This window comes from Lagenorhynchus albirostris, chromosome 15 (genome assembly GCF_949774975.1).
Source record: "Lagenorhynchus albirostris chromosome 15, mLagAlb1.1, whole genome shotgun sequence".
Taxonomy (NCBI): domain Eukaryota; kingdom Metazoa; phylum Chordata; class Mammalia; order Artiodactyla; family Delphinidae; genus Lagenorhynchus; species Lagenorhynchus albirostris.
The window spans coordinates 71,191,733-71,208,127 of NC_083109.1; the positions used below are offsets into that span (position 1 = coordinate 71,191,733).

The following is a 16,395-nucleotide window of genomic DNA, read 5'->3' on the forward strand; positions in this document are numbered from 1 at the left end:
TATTTTTATCCCCATTTCACAGCTACAGAAACGGAGGCATATAAAGATGAAATAACCAGACTTAGCAGCAGCCCTGGGTCTCCAATCCCAGGCATTCTATGTCCAGGGCATGTGCCCTTAACTCCACACTGCATTGCAGTTACAAAATGCTTATATTCCAACACTGTCTGTAACAGAAGGCTACAAACACAGTTAAATAAATTACAATACTAGGCATCGTGTTATAGCCTATAAAAGCAACCTATAAACAAATTAAGCAGATCTATACGTGCTTATCTGGAGTGACCTCCAAGTTATTGTTGAGTGAAAATAGCAAGATGCAGAACAGTGCATAGCATGGGCTCTTATCTGTAAAAAAAAAAAAAAAAAACATAAACAGGATAATCAGACACAAATAGCTTGGATGTGCAGAGAAATGTTCTGAGTGGATACTCTAGAAACTGTTGGCAAGGTGAAGGTCTCTAGCGGGAGAAAGACTTTGCATTCCATTTAGTATTTTGGGGATTTTATTTTATTTTAAAATTTATTTATTTATTTATGGCTGTGTTGGGTCTTCATTGCTGCGTGTGGGCTTTCTCTAGTTGCAGTGAGCGGGGGCTACTCTTCGTTCCAGTGTGCGGGCTTCTCACTACGGTGGCTTCTCTTGTTGCAGAGCATGGGCTCTAGCGTGTGGGCTTCAGTAGTTGTGGCACGTGGGCACAGTAGTTGTGGCTCGCAGGCTCTAGAGCGCAGGCTCAGCAGCTGTGGCACACGGGACCAGCTGCTCCGTGGCATGTGGGATCCTCCTGGACCAAGGCTCGAACCCGTGTTCCCTGCATCAGCAGGTGGGCTCTTAACCACTGCACCACCAGGGAAGCCCCCCTTTGGGGATTTTAAATCATGCACATGATTTATTTTTTTCAGCAACGTAAATCTTCCACATGGTTTAAAACTCAAATAAAACTACAGGGCTTAGGGACTTCCCTGGTGGCACGGTGGTTAAGAATCCACCTGCCAAAACAGGGGACACAGGTTTGAGCCCTGGGCAGGGAAGATCGCACATGCCGCAGAGCAGCTAAGCCCGTGTACCACAACTACTGAGCCTGCGCTCTAGAGCCCGCAAGCCACAACTACTGAGCCCGTGCACCACAACTACTGAAGCCTGCGTGCCTAGAGCCTGTGGTCCACAACAAGAGAAGTCACTGCAATGAGAAGCCCATGCACTGCAATGAAGAGTAGCCCCCGCTCGCCACAATTGGAGAAAGCCTGCATGCAGCAACGAAGACCCAATGCAGCCAAAAATTTTAAAAATAAATTAAAAAAAGAAAAAACCTACAGAGCTTATATCAAACATTAGCAGTCCCCTACTCCACCTCTCTTGTACTCCAGGTCTCTTCCTAAAGGCAATGAATTCAACTCTTCCAGCTGTTCCTTCTGTTTGCCATTCTCTTTCTTTTCTTCTTTTTTTTTTCATTCTCTTTCTAAGTCAGGGTTTCTCAAACTTCAAGGAGCACGTGAATCACCTGGGATTTTGTTAAAATACAGGTTCTTATTCAGCAGGTCTGAGGTGGGTTCCAAGATTCTGCATTTCCTTATTATTTGTTTTAAAATATTTATTTATTTATCTGGCTGCACTGGGTCTTACTTGCAGCATGCGAACTCTTAGTTGTGGCAAGTGGGATCTAGTTCCCTGACCAGGGATCGAACCCGGACCCCCTGCATTGGGAGCATGGAGTCTTAGCCACTGGACCACCAGGGAAGTCCCTGGCATATGCTCTTAATTTGTCAGAAGGTTTGCTTGAGCCACTGTAATTGAAGGCCTCTTTGTTACAGCAGTTTAGCTACACCCTAATTAATAGAGAGTGATAGAGAGAGACAGCCATCTCTCACCCATCCCCTACTGGGCAGGTGGTGGGAGTGTTTCCTCTCTGGACCTGTCTGGGCCCCCACGTGCACTGCCCAGCATGGGGGGCCTGGCCTAGAGTGTGCACCCGGTGACTATTGAATTTGAACTTGAAATGGGAGCTATTTGTGTCTGTATTCGCTTCCCCCTCGGATTATGAGCAATTTAGATTCTGTCATTCAGGTCTCCAATGAAGGACTTCGAAAAGCCCCAGCCATGCTCAGGTGTGCCAAAGGGGAAGGTGCTTTGTCCAAGCTTCGAGGCCCCTGGGCGAGAGAGCCCGTCCAGTTACTGTGTACCTGGCATTTCACGTGCCCTGGTTCACGTAATTCTCCCCACCATCCCCCGAGGTAGATATTTGGAGTAAACCTCAGGAGATTTTGCCTGTCAACCATCCACGGAGGTGAGAGGGAATGAGAAATGAATCAAAAGGAAAAAAAGGGTCCTGTGTGGACCGAGAATGACAATGTGCCATGAACTGAAGGGAAAGATTAACCTCGCCTTCTGCACACCTGAGTCCAAAATGGAAAATAAGGGGCATGGGGGAGTGTTCGCTGGGGCCTGGGTGGACAGGACAGGTAAGGCCTGGCAGTCACTGTTCACATCCCGGTTCCTGGTTCACGAAGGCCAGGGTGCTAGGCTAGGAACCCGGCAGACAGCCCCTGCGGATGGCCTGAGTGTTTCCACCCAGCAAAGGCCTGGGTCCAGGGTCCACCAGGAAAGGCCTAGGCTCTCAGGTAAGGAGGTGGGTGGGCCTCTCCAAGGTCAACACATCTCAGGCCTCTTCCGTTTTTAGAGGCTCACTGTGCTCTGGAAACATTAAGAAGTGCTAAAAACAGCATTATGAACGCCAGGGTGTATCTTAAATGTTTATACTTGCCTAATTAACATACATGCAAGTACAGTGCAAGATAGTTGTTCCGTTCACGAGGTAATGACAGGATTCATAAAGGACAGTGACTCAGGGATACCCCATGGAGGGGTCAGGGGAGGATATGGTCTGAGATGGGACAAGTTCTTAATGTCCCATAAATGTTCTCGGTTCTCAATCCCATCAGAGAAATTGTCATGCCTGAATGTATAACTGCACGTAGAAATCGTATCAGAAGCTTACATTTAAGTCTCTTCAGGAATGTGAGATTCCCCCGACGCCTGAGACAGGTCTGTGAGCCGAGCCTGAGCCCAGGATGGCTGGGGCTGACCCTGAGTGCCAAGGGCTGCAGGCCTGACTCCAGCCCCCCAGAGCTGGTGGGGCTGCCCCTGCTGACGTGTTTCTGGCCCATAAGTCTGGTGCGGGGGCCATCCCTCTTGGAGGGGGGTCAAATGGCCGAGGTGTAGTGCTCAGACTCTCCCGAGATGCTTGGAGCCGCCTGGTGACTCTAATCTTCCCTCCCCAGGCGGGGGTCAGAAGCGGGTGGGGCCGAGAGAAGGAAAGGCAGAGTCTCAGGCTCCTGCGAACTGGGTGTGATCCTCCACCCCCACCCACAGCCCAAGAGCAGACCCAGCCACCCAAACAGTAGACAGAGCGAGCTTCACAGCCACTGAGAATTAAAACCTATTGATTTTCCCCATTAGCTAGAGAACACCATCAGAGTGCATTAAAACCAGGCAAAGCACCAGCGTCATGAATAATTAACATCCACAAATGACAAACCCAGGGGGCCCAGGGGAGGGGAAGGGGCGCCTGGAGGCCTAGGGCACCTGACCCCTTATGACTCCCACCCCAGGGAGTCCTAACCTGGCCTGCCCTCCCCTCCCCTCCCCCTCCTCCATGAATCTCTACTAGTCCTCCTATCCCCTCTCATTTCTTGTCCTCTCCTTAAAGAAACATCAAGTCTCCCAGGGAAGCAGCCTAGGAAGACAGAGCACTGAGACGAGAATCAAGAATGCCTGGCCCTGCCCTGTGTCACTGTGTGACCTCCAGGGAGTCTGCCCCTTTCTGGGCTCATTCCTCTGGCTAAGTCTATAGATCTATGGTTCCAGAGAGGGACGGTGACTGGCCCAAAGCACACAACAGGTCTGTAAGCAGCGACCATACTTGAACCTGGGGCCCCTAGTCATGCCCCCCCTGTCCCGCCTATGGGGCACCTTTATGCAAATCAGAAAAAAGTCCCCCGCTTTGGATTGATCACTGGAAAATGGCACCCCTCTGGGTGAACCAATTAGATGAAAGCATGCCCTCTGAACAGATCAATTCAAAAGCGACCCCCCCTCTAAGTGGACTAATTTTTAAAAAGGCACTCTTCAGGCTGACCAATAAGAACAAGGAACTCTTTTGAGTGGACCAATTAGAAAAAGGTGCTCCCCAACCCCTGCATGCGGTCAGAGTTTTAAAGGTGCAAGACTGCAGAGCAGAGGTAGGGCTGCATGTCAGCCCCCACTCACCACCCACCGGGCTGCCCTGTGCAGTGTGTGCAGCCTAAACAACTGTGTGTGGCGGGCTGTGTCCCCACCCCCACCTTTTCTTGGCCAAGGAGGCCCAGATCTGTCCTTCCAGCCGGTGGAATTCAGTTCACTGAACTGATGTTTCCTTCCAAGCCGCTCCACCTCCCGCGTACTTCCTCAGCCCCTCAGCTGACCCAGGTCCCCACTTCCATCCTCCTCCCACCCATTCTTCCTCCTCAGAGCCCCGGGAGGGGCAGCGCTGGAGTGAATACCTCCTACATCTCTGACCCGTGTTACCTGCATCTTCTTCCTGTCCTGCAGGGCACCCAGCATCTTTCCATGCGTCTGAGCCTTTGCAGGTACACTGCTCTCTGCTGGTGATGGCCCACCTCTAGAGCCCCTGGGAAACATCTACTCACTCTAAAACTCAGCTTCGAGACCTTCTCTGCTCCTCACTCTGTTCCTTAAACATGCCAGCTAGTTCTTGCCTCTCAGGCTTTGCACCTGCTGGTGCCTCTTCTTGGACCTGTTCTGCCTCCAGATATCCTCCAGCTATTCCATCTGGGTCCTCCTCCTGCCGGTCACAGCTCGGGTGCCCCCTCCTTGTGAGGTCTTCCCTGAGCACCCTGTCAAACCACCTCCCATCAGCCTCCCTCCAGCTCCACGTCTTATTTTTTCATAACACTTTTCACAAGATGAATTTATTTTTCCTTTGTTTACTGGTGCTTCCAAAGCCACTATGAATGGCTGTGCATGTTGTAAGTTGCAGAGGAGGTGAGTGGGGCTGCAACCCAGCCTGCCATGCACTACAAGCTGGTGCTGGGGAGAGGGGCGGGGGTGTGTGGGGGGGAGGGGCTGCCCCTAATTCACACACTGCCACCAGTTATACAAGCTTCAGCCCCAACAGCCTCCAGCTGTGACAGGCAAGCCCACCAACTCAGGAAGTGTCTGCCCTCTCCGTTGCTGTGAGTCCAGTGTCCAGCACAGTGCCTGGCACGTAGCTGGTGCTCAATAAACATTTTTCAGTTTTTTTGGGCTGTACCTCTCGGCTTGCGGGATCTTAGTTCCCGGGCCAGGGATTGAACCCGGGCCTCGGCAGTGAAAGCGTGGAGTCCTAACCACTGGACTGCCACGGAATTCCCAAACATTTTTCAAGCAAACAAATTCTACTGGGATTCCCCCACTCCCACCCTCTCCCCACTCTTCAATAGAATACACCATGCATGTGGTCCATTTCTGGGTCCCACAGGGGCTGCGTGTGGTTCATTGTGGCGGGGCAGGGGGGGTCCCACAGGAAGCCAGTGACAGAACTGGACCCAGCCTTGGTGACGGTGATTGTTTGTTAAGGGAATGCAGAGGGGATCCAGGAGTGGATGTGTAAGTGAAGGAGTCCTGGGGATGCTCCCTGCAACTCAGTGCCCTGCTCATGACAGGGACGATGCCCTGAGACCCCAGTCTCACCCGGCTCCCTGGAGAAGCGCGTGGTGGGTTCAGGTGGCCCCGGGCACTCTGACCAAGATCCAGATGCCGAGCGCTGCACAGTCATTCTTGGGCAAGAGGTGGCATCTGAGGGTCCCGTGGGAGGCAGACCAGGCTCAGGCGGGGGCGGAACTCAGGCGCTGCCTTCCCTCTGCTCCCTGCGGCCACCCGCCTACCGGCCTCCCAGCTCCGGCAGGGAAGGAGTTAACCTCCCGGCTTCTCAGCGTGAATGTGTAGCTATTAATACCCACAGCCAAGCTGGTCTGCGGAGCAGAGCAGCCACTGGAGTCGGAAGAGCCGGGGCAGAGGGAGCTCCAGTGGGAGCCAGCGCCGGAGCCTGGACTCCAGGGCCCAGAACTTTTCTCGGGGATAGCGAGGGCACTGCGCCAGCCTCGCCTGGTCCTTGCCCACCTTCCAGCTTCAGGTCCCGGCTGTCCTTCCCGGAGGCCACCCGTGCCGTGCCACCCACCCCAGCTGGGGAGAGCAAACTTTCTTAGGGAAACCACTGCCACTGCCGTGCTGGCTGGACGGCGGGGAGCAGACGGCCGGACAGACAGATGAACAGATGGACAGGACATCTGCAAACCTGTCCTCCTGGTCCTGCCTCTGACAGGCTGCAGCAGACTGGGCAGCTGAGGGGCCTCGGGCGCCACCAGGGGCGGCAAGGGGCCCTGCTGGACCTTTGTCCACCAGCCAGCTGCCTCTGAGTCCAGGCGGCTGGAAGCTGCTTCCCAGGGCCCAACCCAGTGGCTGGAAGGTCTGTGGGTCAGGACAGCAGATCCCACCAGACAGAGCCCCAGGCTCTCCCACCCACCGAGGCGACGGGTAACCTGAGTGAAAAGGCACAGGTGGCAGGTGGGCAGGTGCAGGCGCGGGGTCCTGAAGCCAACAGGCTACTGACCCTGGAGCACGCTGGCTCGGGGACCCCTGCCCAGGCAAGGGACGATGCTGCCGAGGCCGCCACCAGCCGCCCCTGCCCCGTCCTGGAGCTGCCTCCGGCCTGGCCCCTGGGCTGTGGAACAGAGGATGTGCCAGCCTTCTGCTTCGTCTGTTTCCACAGGGAGGAGGAGGAGGAACTGCTGGAGGAAGTCCCGCTGCAGAGGTCAGTGCCTGCGGTGGGCAGCGGGTGGGCAGGGTGAGGGCACAGGGCTCAGATGGGGCCCCTGGGGGCCTGGAAGTCCTGCTTCCGAGTTCCTCGTCTGTCCACTGCTTACCAGCCACCACCACCTCCCTGTGTCAGACTCTCAGATCTCCCACCTGGGTATCCCCACAGCCTCCTCCCTGTCTCTCCCATCCTGCCCCCACAGTGACCCTCCTGTCCTTTCCCATTGTGGTCATGTCCTCCCTGCTCAGAGCCCTCCATGGCTCCCAGCTCCCACACGATGAAGTCAACACTCAGCTGGGCATTCAAGGCCTGCGAGATCAGGCAAGCCCCACCCACCTCATCTCGCTCTGCTCTCCTGTATTCACCCCCAGTGAAACCCTGCCCAGACTTCCCTTTCCCTGGCTCCCCTCCTTCCAGGCCCGGCTGCAATACCTCCTCCTCCAGGAAGCCCTCCAAGAAGCCCCTGCCCCAACCCAAGCTGAAAGCCACCTTTCCTCCCTACACTGACACCTAATAGTGTTAGGTTTTCCTTGAATTAAAAAGTGGAAATGTCTGTGTGTGCATATGCATGCGTGTATGTGAGTTTGTGTATAAAAGAAAGGGAGGGAATGAAGGGGAATGAAGGTTTGTGTGTGTATGTGATTGGGTATCTGGGTGTGAGTATGTGGGATTGTGAGTATGTGTAGTGTGTCTGTGGCAGTGAGTGTGAGTTCTACGTACTTATTTGGGGGAGGGGGTGTGCACTGGGACTGGGTCGGGGGGTTCATGCCCTAGAGATCATTGTCTCTTTTGCCAGCTCTCCCTACCCCCACCTTCAGGAAAACCCAGGCTCCAGCCAAGTGCATTTCACAAGCTGTGACCGCAAGCTCTGGGAATAGATGGAACATCTGTAGGGGAGACAGGGGTCACCTCTCTCCAGCCCAGCCTGCCCACGCCTCCATCACTGCCTGAGTCAGCACTGCCCTGGGTGGCGAGAAGGGCAGGCTCAGGGCCAGCCCAGGTGTGCCCTCCGGGCCCCTAGTAGGAAGGCGGGGTATGGGCTCCTGCAGCCTGGGACAGGTTCCTCCCTGAATCTCACTGGGTCGGTCATTTCCCTTCCGCGGGTCTCTGTCTCCTCATCTGGGAAATGGTGGGCTGCTCCTTGCATGGTTGTCAGTTCATCATTCAGCAGCGACTGAGAACTCACAGTGCGCCAGGGCCCCAGCCCTCATGGGGTCCAGCCTGCTAGGAGAGACCCGAAAGCAAACCGATCAGTTTGGCAGAGCGATGGACGCCTTGATGGGCGTGGGTGCCCTGCACGCAGGGAGTGAGGCGGAGGGACTGACCACCTCTGCCCGCAGGAACCCTAGGAGCCCCTGCGGGTCTGTCCTCTGCCAGGTGGTGAGTGAAGTTAAGGAAAGGACATCCCAGGCAAGGGGTACGGCGAGAGCAAAGACTTGGTGATATGAGAAAGGAATTGTGTGGGCATGGTGGAGATGGGGCTGACAGGGTCTGCGGGGGCCAGATCACCAAGGGCCTTGACTGCTGAGCCAAGGACTTGATCTATAGGTGATGGAGCGAGCAGTGGGGAGGGCTTGAAGCAAAACGGGGCCAAGTTAGGCGACTCAACGAGGCCACAGGTGTGGAAGTGTTTCTCGAAATCCAAAGCAATGGATTCCTGAGAGCCTCACTATTTTCACAGTAAGAGCTCAAAATGCTTGTTGAATGATTGGACGAATGGACGAATGAATGAATGAATGAATGAATATGATGTGGGGAGATGGGACATCAGAATCACTGAGCTGGTGGGCACTGTCCCTTTAAGATCTGGAGAGGGGACACCGCCAGACTGGGCAGAGACAGTGACCACAGGTGCCAGGTGGTAAAGCTAAAAATACTGAGTGATGGTGGACACCCAGGCTGCAGGGGCCGGCAGTGCTAGCGGGGAGGGGGGGGGGAAGGCTCTGGAGTGTTTCTTTCCTACTGGAGGAGGGGCAGTGGGTAGTGAGGTCTGATAGGGTCACCTTGTGGGTATAGAGGAGCCTGTTCCCCTCCCCCACTACTCTCAGACTTTCTCCAGCCCCTGGAAGGTGCCAGGTTTCACTCCCAATAGCTTCCACATTTAGTAGCCCCAGGGCGTGCTAATTCTGAGGCATCCTGCTTCTCTGTGACTCTGGGGAAGTCATTTCCTCTCTTTGGGCTTCTGTAAAATTAAAGCATTGCTGGGGCGCTTTTAGGGACAGAGAAGCAAGGAGGGATGCAGGCAACCAGTTCACTCATGTGTGGATTCAGCAAATGTTCCCCGAGGCCTCCTGGGGACTAGATGCTGAGGCCACAGAGATGAACACAAACCAGGCACTTCCCTGGAGAAGCCCAGCAAGGATACACTGGAACAATTGCATGCAGCAGCAATGTGCTGTCATTGAGGTGTGAACGCAGTGCCCTCCGTGGGCTGATGCAAGAAATGACCATACTGAGAACTCATCTGCATTTGGTGAAAATTTGTCAACAAAAGCATCACCCATCAGCCACCTCCACTTGATGCTTGACGTGTGATTAAGGTGAGGCTCGCGGCCTTAATGAACAAGCCCCGGAACCACACGCGCTTCACATGGTAGAGACTGTGCTGTTCACGCCAAGTCCAGAGGGGGCTGGGGTGTGGGGGACACTGCTCTACTCAGTCTTTCGGGGACCCAGGCTCCTCCCACCTTGTGATACTGTCATCACCCAGGGCCTCAGAATCCATCGCCGGATCCTCTGCTTCCACTGGCAGATGAAAAAGAAAGAGGGTGGAGATCACGTGGAAGGGTTTTCCGAGCCAAAGCTGCAAGTGGCCTACTTCACTTCTGCCCACACTCCATGGCCAAAGCAGCTAGTTGCAAGAGAAACTGGGAAACGTAGTCCTGCTGTGAAAATGATATATTTGGTATACGTGAAAGCGCCTGGCACACAAGAGGTACCCAGCATGTTCGTGCAGAATGCATTCATTCATTCTGCAGATTTCACTGAGCCCCCTCAGTGGACTGGACAGTGAAAACACCAGTCCTGCTCTCACGGGGCTTTTATCAAAGGGGGAGTCAAACAAAATACAAGTCCACAAACAAACTAATATGATCTTCCGTGTTCAAAACCCACTGTTAAGGAAATGACCAGAGGGATGGTTGGGGGAGACACCCACTTGACATAAGGGGGAGGGGAAGTAGGGACAATTCCTCTAAGACCTCAAGAATGAGAAGGAGCTGAGCAGAGTTGGAGGAGGAGCATTTCAGGCATGGAGAACAGAGAGTGCAAAGGCCCAGAGGCAGGTTAGAGTTTGGAGACTGTGAGAAAATGTCAGGTCATTGTGGCTAGAGGAGGGTGAGTGATGGGAAGAGTGATACGGGCGACGGGGAGAGTGACAAGGGTGACGGGGAGAGTGCCAAGGGCGATGGGGAGAGTGACACGGGCGACGGGGAGAGTGACATGGGCAATGGGGACAGACAGGAATGGCTAGATCACGTAGGCCTTGTGGGCCATGGTGAGGAGGATGGATTTCATTCTGGGTAAGACTGGGAAAGCTTTGGAGGCTTTTAAGTGGGGGAAGCTATATAGTTTGATTGACATCTTAAGTGATCACTTGGGCTGCTCTGGAGAGAATCCATGGCAGCCAGGCCAGAGTAGACACAGGAAACCGGGGTGGAGGTCACGGTGGTGATGGAGGGGGGCCATGGCGTTGGCCTGGACCATGGTGGCCCTTGGAGACGGGGGAAATAGGTGCCTTCTAGATGTATTTGGGAGACAGAATTTGCTGATGGGTTAAAGGAAGAAGGGAAGCAAGGATGAATCTGAGGTTTCTGGGTTGGATAAGTGTGGAGATGATGGGAAGGTTCAAGAGAGGGAAGAGACGTGGTGGGAAACTCAAGAATTTGGCCATGGATGTTTTCAACCTAGAGGCACATGAGATGCCCAAGTGAAGATGTCAAGTGAGGACTTGATACTAAGAGTCCGGAGCTCAAAGCTGTAGTTTTTGGGCGGGCGAGAGGATATCAGAGACTTCAGTGTGAAGATGGCATTGAAAGCCATGAGGTTGGGACTTCCCTGGTGGCACAGTGGTTAAGAATCTGCCTGTCAATGCAGGGGACACGGGTTCGAGCCCTGGTCTGGGAAGATCCCACATGCCGCGGAGCTACTAAGCCCTTGCGCCACAACTACTGAACCTGCGCTCTAGAGCCCGCGTGCCACAACTACTGAAACCCATACGCCTAGAGCTCGTGCTCCGCAACAAGAGAAGCCACTGCAATGAGAAGCCCGTGCACCGCAACTAAAGAAAGCCCGCACACAGCAACGAAGACCCAACGCAGCCAAAATTTAATTAATTAATTAAAAAAAAAAAGAAAACCATGAGGTCACAAGGAGAGAGAGGAGAGGAGAGGCCCCAGGATTTAGCCCTGAGGAACTCCACAATTTTGGGGTCACGTGGAGGAGACGCTAACAAGGGCGGAAGAGAAGTAAAGTAGGAGGGAAACCAGGAGCATGAGTAGTCATGGAAACCAAGAGATGAGTGTCTCAAGGAGGAGAGAGAGGTGGACAACTGGCTTCAGAAATGCCAAACGGCCAAGGAAAAGGAGGATAGATTCAGCAGCACAGAAGCTGAAAGTGACCCGGCTAAGAACATTTCATGGAGGGGTGGAGACAGGAGCAGGTGTGAGCAGAAACTTCCGGTTAAAGACGGTGGATCGAATACACACATCCAATTTCTCTGTGTCCTGAAACCCCATGAAAAAGAAGTGAGTGGGGTTTTCTTTCTTTTCCTTTATGGTTTATTACAAGATATTGAATATATTGATAGTTCCCTGTGCTGTACAGCAGGACCTTGTTGTTGTTGTTGTTTTGGTTTTGTTTTTTACTGGTGTTTTTTGGCCACACCGTTCCCCGACCAGGGATCTAACCCGCACCCCCTGCAGTGGAAGCACAGAATTTTTTTTTTTTTTTAAGATGTTGTGGGTAGGAGTTTATTAATTAACTAATTAATTTTTGCTGTGTTGCATCTTCGTTTCTGTGCGAGGGCTTTCTCTAGTTGTGGCAAGCGGGGGCCACTCTTCATCGCGGTGCGCGGGCCTCTCACTGTCGCGGGCTCTCTCGTTGTGGAGCACAGGCTCCAGACGCGCAGGCTCAGTAGTTGTGGCTCACGTGCCTAGTTGCTCCGCGGCATGTGGGATCTTCCCGGACCAGGGCTCGAACCCGTGTCCCCTGCATTAGCAGGCGGATTCTCAACCACTGCGCCACCAGGGAAGCCCAAAGCACAGAATCTTAACCACTGGACCCGCAGGGACGTTCCAGGACTTCGTTGTTTGTCTCTTTTATATATAGTAGTTTGTATCGGTTAATCCCAAACTCCAAATTTATCCCTCCCCCACTTTCCCCTTTGGTAACCATAAGTTTGTCTTCTATGTCTGTCTGTTTCTGTTTTGCAAATAAGTTCATTTGTACCGTATTTTAGATTCCACATGTAAGTGATATCATCTGATATTTGTCTTTGTCTGGCTTACTTCACTTAGTGTGATAATCTCTAGGTCCATCCATGTAGCTGCAAATGGCATTATTTCATCCTTTTTATGGCTGAGTAATATTCCATTGTGTATATGTGTGTGTGTGTGTATAAAATTGTATATATACACTGTATTATATAGATCACATCTTTTTATTATTATTTTTATTGAGGTAGAGTTGATTTACAACGCTGTGCCAGCCCCTGCTGTACAGCAAGGTGACTCAACTTTACACATACATACATTCTTCTATTAATATTGTTTTCCATTATGGTTTATCCCAGGAGGTTGGATATAGTTCCCTTTGCTATACAGTAGGACCTTGTTGTTTATCCATTCTAAATGTAATCGTTTTGTAGATAGGTTCATTTGTGCCTTATTTTAGATTCCACATATAAGTGATATCATATGGTATTTGTCTTTCTCTTTCTGACTTACTTCATTTAGTATGATAATCTCTAGTTGCATCCATGTTGCTGCAAATGGCATTATTTTTTCTTTTTTATGGCTGAGTAGTATTCCACTGTATCTATGTACCACATCTTTATCCATTCATCTGTTGATGGACATTTAGGTTGTTTCTCTGTTTTGGCTATTGTGAATAGTGCTGCTATGAACATAGGGGTGCATATATACCACATCTGCTTTATTCATTCATCTGTCAGTGGACATTTAGGTAGCTTCCACGTCTTGGCTATTGTAAATAGTGCTACAGTAAACATTAGGGTGCATGTATCTTTTTGAATTCGAGTTTTCTCTGGATATATGCCCAGGAGTGAGATTGCAGCGTCATATGGTAACTCTTTTAGTTTTTTAAGGAACCTCCATACTGTTCTCCATAGCGGCTGCACCAATTTACATTCCCACCAACAGTGTAGGAGGGTTCCCTTTTCTCCACATGTGAGTGGGTTTTTAAGGTATATTTATTGCTGTTTTGTTGCTGCCATAACAAACTACCACAAACTTAGTTGTTTAAAACCAAATTTATCATCTTACTCACTATATGTCAAAAGTCCAACACAGGTCTCCCTGGGCTAAAATCAAGATGTTGACAGGGCTGCTCTTGGAAGCTCTTTCTGGAAGAACTTTCTGGAAGCTCTAGGGGAGAATCCATTCCCTTGTCTTTTCCAAGGTGCCGTTTTCCAGTTGGCCCCCTCCCTCCGGCAAGGGAGCGTCTCTCGGGCCCTGCTTCTCTCATCACGTCTTTCTTGGACCACAGCTGGGAAAGGTTCTCTGCTTTTAATGCTGCATGCGATTAGCTTGGGCTCATCTGAGCAATCCAAGCTCATCTCCCCATCTCAGGGTCCTTAACCTTAATCACACCTGCAAAGTCCCTTTCTGCCACGTAAGGTAACATACTCCCAGGTTCCGGAGATTAGGACACAGACATGTTGTGGGATTAGGTGGTCCATTATTCTGCCTGCCACAGCGTGAATCAGCAAGAACTAATACATTGAAAAAGGAGACAATAGCAACACAGTTTTGGAATCTGGAAAGCAGAAGAACATAGTAAATGATGTAGCAGTCTGATGACATTGCATCTCAAGTGAACCCTAAATTGGGGGTGAGAAAGCCAAGGGGCACCACGGTTCCCCCACAAAACCCCAAAAGGCCCTGGTGTTAATGGACTAAGTACCGCCTGGAAGTGAGCGTAAAGCCGGGGCCAAACACAGGAGGATTGGTCTAAGAAGGGCTTTAATTCTCAGATTTCTTTCTCTGCTCAGCACCACTGGGCAGCTGCCTCTCCCCGACCCTGACAAAGACCGAAGGCTTATTCTCCAGAGAGGATAAAACACAAGAGTCTCTGAACCAGAGGACAGGGCACCGTGAGGATGAGGGGAGAGTTCTACACCCTACTGGCGGGATTATTTGAGTATTGCATCCTGAATGTGGGGAGCTCTGCCCCGCCCCCATCACCTGGGGCCTCCTTCCCCATCTCAGCTCCCAGAATAGTGAAGTCCAGCCTAAACTCTCCAGGCAGGACACTGCAGATTTATTCCCTTCAATCTCTGAATATATTAACGATTGGTATCTTTTTCTTGCTCTTCTCTTGTTTCCTGTTTTAGTTTTCTTCTCTCCGTGCATAGTTTCTGTTTCCTCCAGATTTTTTTTTCTGTTCAGATTAGTTCTGTCTACTACTGAGTCCGTGTGGGTTTAGTTGCCTTGCATCATGTGGGATCTTAGTTCCCCGACCAAGGATCGAACCCGTGTCCCCTGCATTAGAAGGCAGATTCTTTTTTTTCTTTTGCGGTACACGGGCCTCTCACTGCCGCGGCCCCTCCCGCCGCGGAGCACAGGCTCCGGACGCACAGGCCCAGCAGCCACAGCCCACGGGCCCAGCCGCTCCGCGGCATGCGGAACCCTCCCGGACGGGGGCACGAACCCGCGTCCCCTGCATCGGCAGGCGGACCCCCAACCACTGTGCCGCCAGGGAAGCCCTGGAAGGCAGATTCTTAACCACTGGACCACCAGTGTCAGACTCTCCAAGAAAAGGATACCTAAAAAGGTTGGCATCAGGGATTTCCCAATGAAACAACCCAATGCGAATTCTCTATATTGACCCCCTGAGTCAGCCAAACCCCCTACCCATAGCATAGAGCTACTCAGCAGCTTGCTTGCATAAGTTGTATTTTTATATTCTTTAATCAAGGCATAATTACTGTGAAATGCAAAAGTCTTAAGTGGCCAGCTTAATGAGTTTTGACAAATGTATACACCTGTGTAACCCACACCTCAAGCAAGATATTACCATGTGAGGTAACATTCAGGCTTTCATCGTGCCCCAGTCAATACCCAACACACACAGAGGCAACTACTATTCTATCAGCTCTTTAACTCTCTTAAATATGAGCAGATAACCAGGGACCATCAACATTTGCGAAAAACCTCTAATATGAGAGTCAGAGCAAAAACAAACAGAAAAACAGAATTTAGAGGAAACAGAATATGCAGGGAAAAGAAAACTTAAAAGCGAAACTATAATTACTATATTCAGAGATTTAGGAAAATATATTGCAACTATGAAACAAAAACTAGATGCTATTTTGAAAGGGAAAAAACCTCTGAGGATGAACAAAACAAAACAAAAAAGTTCTTAAAAATTAAGAATATCATAGCAGTGGGAGTTTGGAGTTAGCAGATGCAAACTAGTATATATAGAATGGATAAAAAACAGGTCCTACTATATAACACAGGGAACTATGTTCAATATCCTGTGATAAACCATAATGGAAAAGAATATGAAAAAGAATGTGTGTGTGTGTGTATATATATGCTGAATCATTTTGCTATACAGCAGAAATTAACACAACATTGTAAATCAACTATACTTCAATTAAAAAAAAAATCATACAGAAATGGAAAATTTATTTAATAAAGTTAGGGGTCAGCAAACTACAGCCTTCGTGCCAAATCCAGCCTGTCACCTGCTTTAAAAAAAAAAAAATGTATTTATTTATTTATTTTTGGCTGTGTCAGGTCTTAGTTGCAGCCCGCAGGATGTTTTGTTGCAGCGTATGGGCTCTTCGCTTCATTGCAGCCTGTGCACTTCTCTCTAGTTGTGGTGCACGGGCTCCAGAGCACGCAAGCTCAGTAGTTGTGGCCCGTGGGCTTAGCTGCCCCTCAGCATATGGGATCTTAGTTCCCCGACCAAGGATCGAACCCATGTCCCCTGCATTGGAAGGCAGATTCTTAACCACTGGACCACCAGGAAAGTCTCCTGTCACCTGTTTTTTAAATAAAGTTTTATTTGAACACAGCTACACCATTTGTTTATGTACTGCCTATGGCTGCTTTCATATTGGTGGAGTCAAGTAGTTGTTACAGAGACCCTAAGGCCCATAAAGCCTCAAATATTTACCATTGAGCCCTTTATAGGAAAAGTTTCCTGACCCCCGGAGTTAAAAGATAAAGTTGAGGAAATTTTCCAAAAAGTAAAGCAGAAAGGTAATGATACGTATCTGTTTGGATCCTCCAGTAAACAGATGGTGAGCTGAGTTAGCAGTGTAAGAAGTCCTGGGGGGCTAATGCCTGTGAAA

At 50.9% G+C, this 16,395-nt stretch overlaps 1 protein-coding gene across 1 annotated transcript in view; it reads left to right on the top strand.

Moving 5' to 3' along the window:
- Positions 1–6,025: 6,025 nt before the first annotated feature.
- Positions 6,026–16,395, top strand: part of SBK1 (SH3 domain binding kinase 1) — a 50,284-nt gene continuing 39,914 nt past the window's right edge. The window contains exon 1 of the mRNA XM_060122935.1: positions 6,026–6,848. The gene's annotated coding sequence lies outside the window, so the exon portion shown is untranslated. The remainder of the gene's footprint in view (positions 6,849–16,395) is intronic.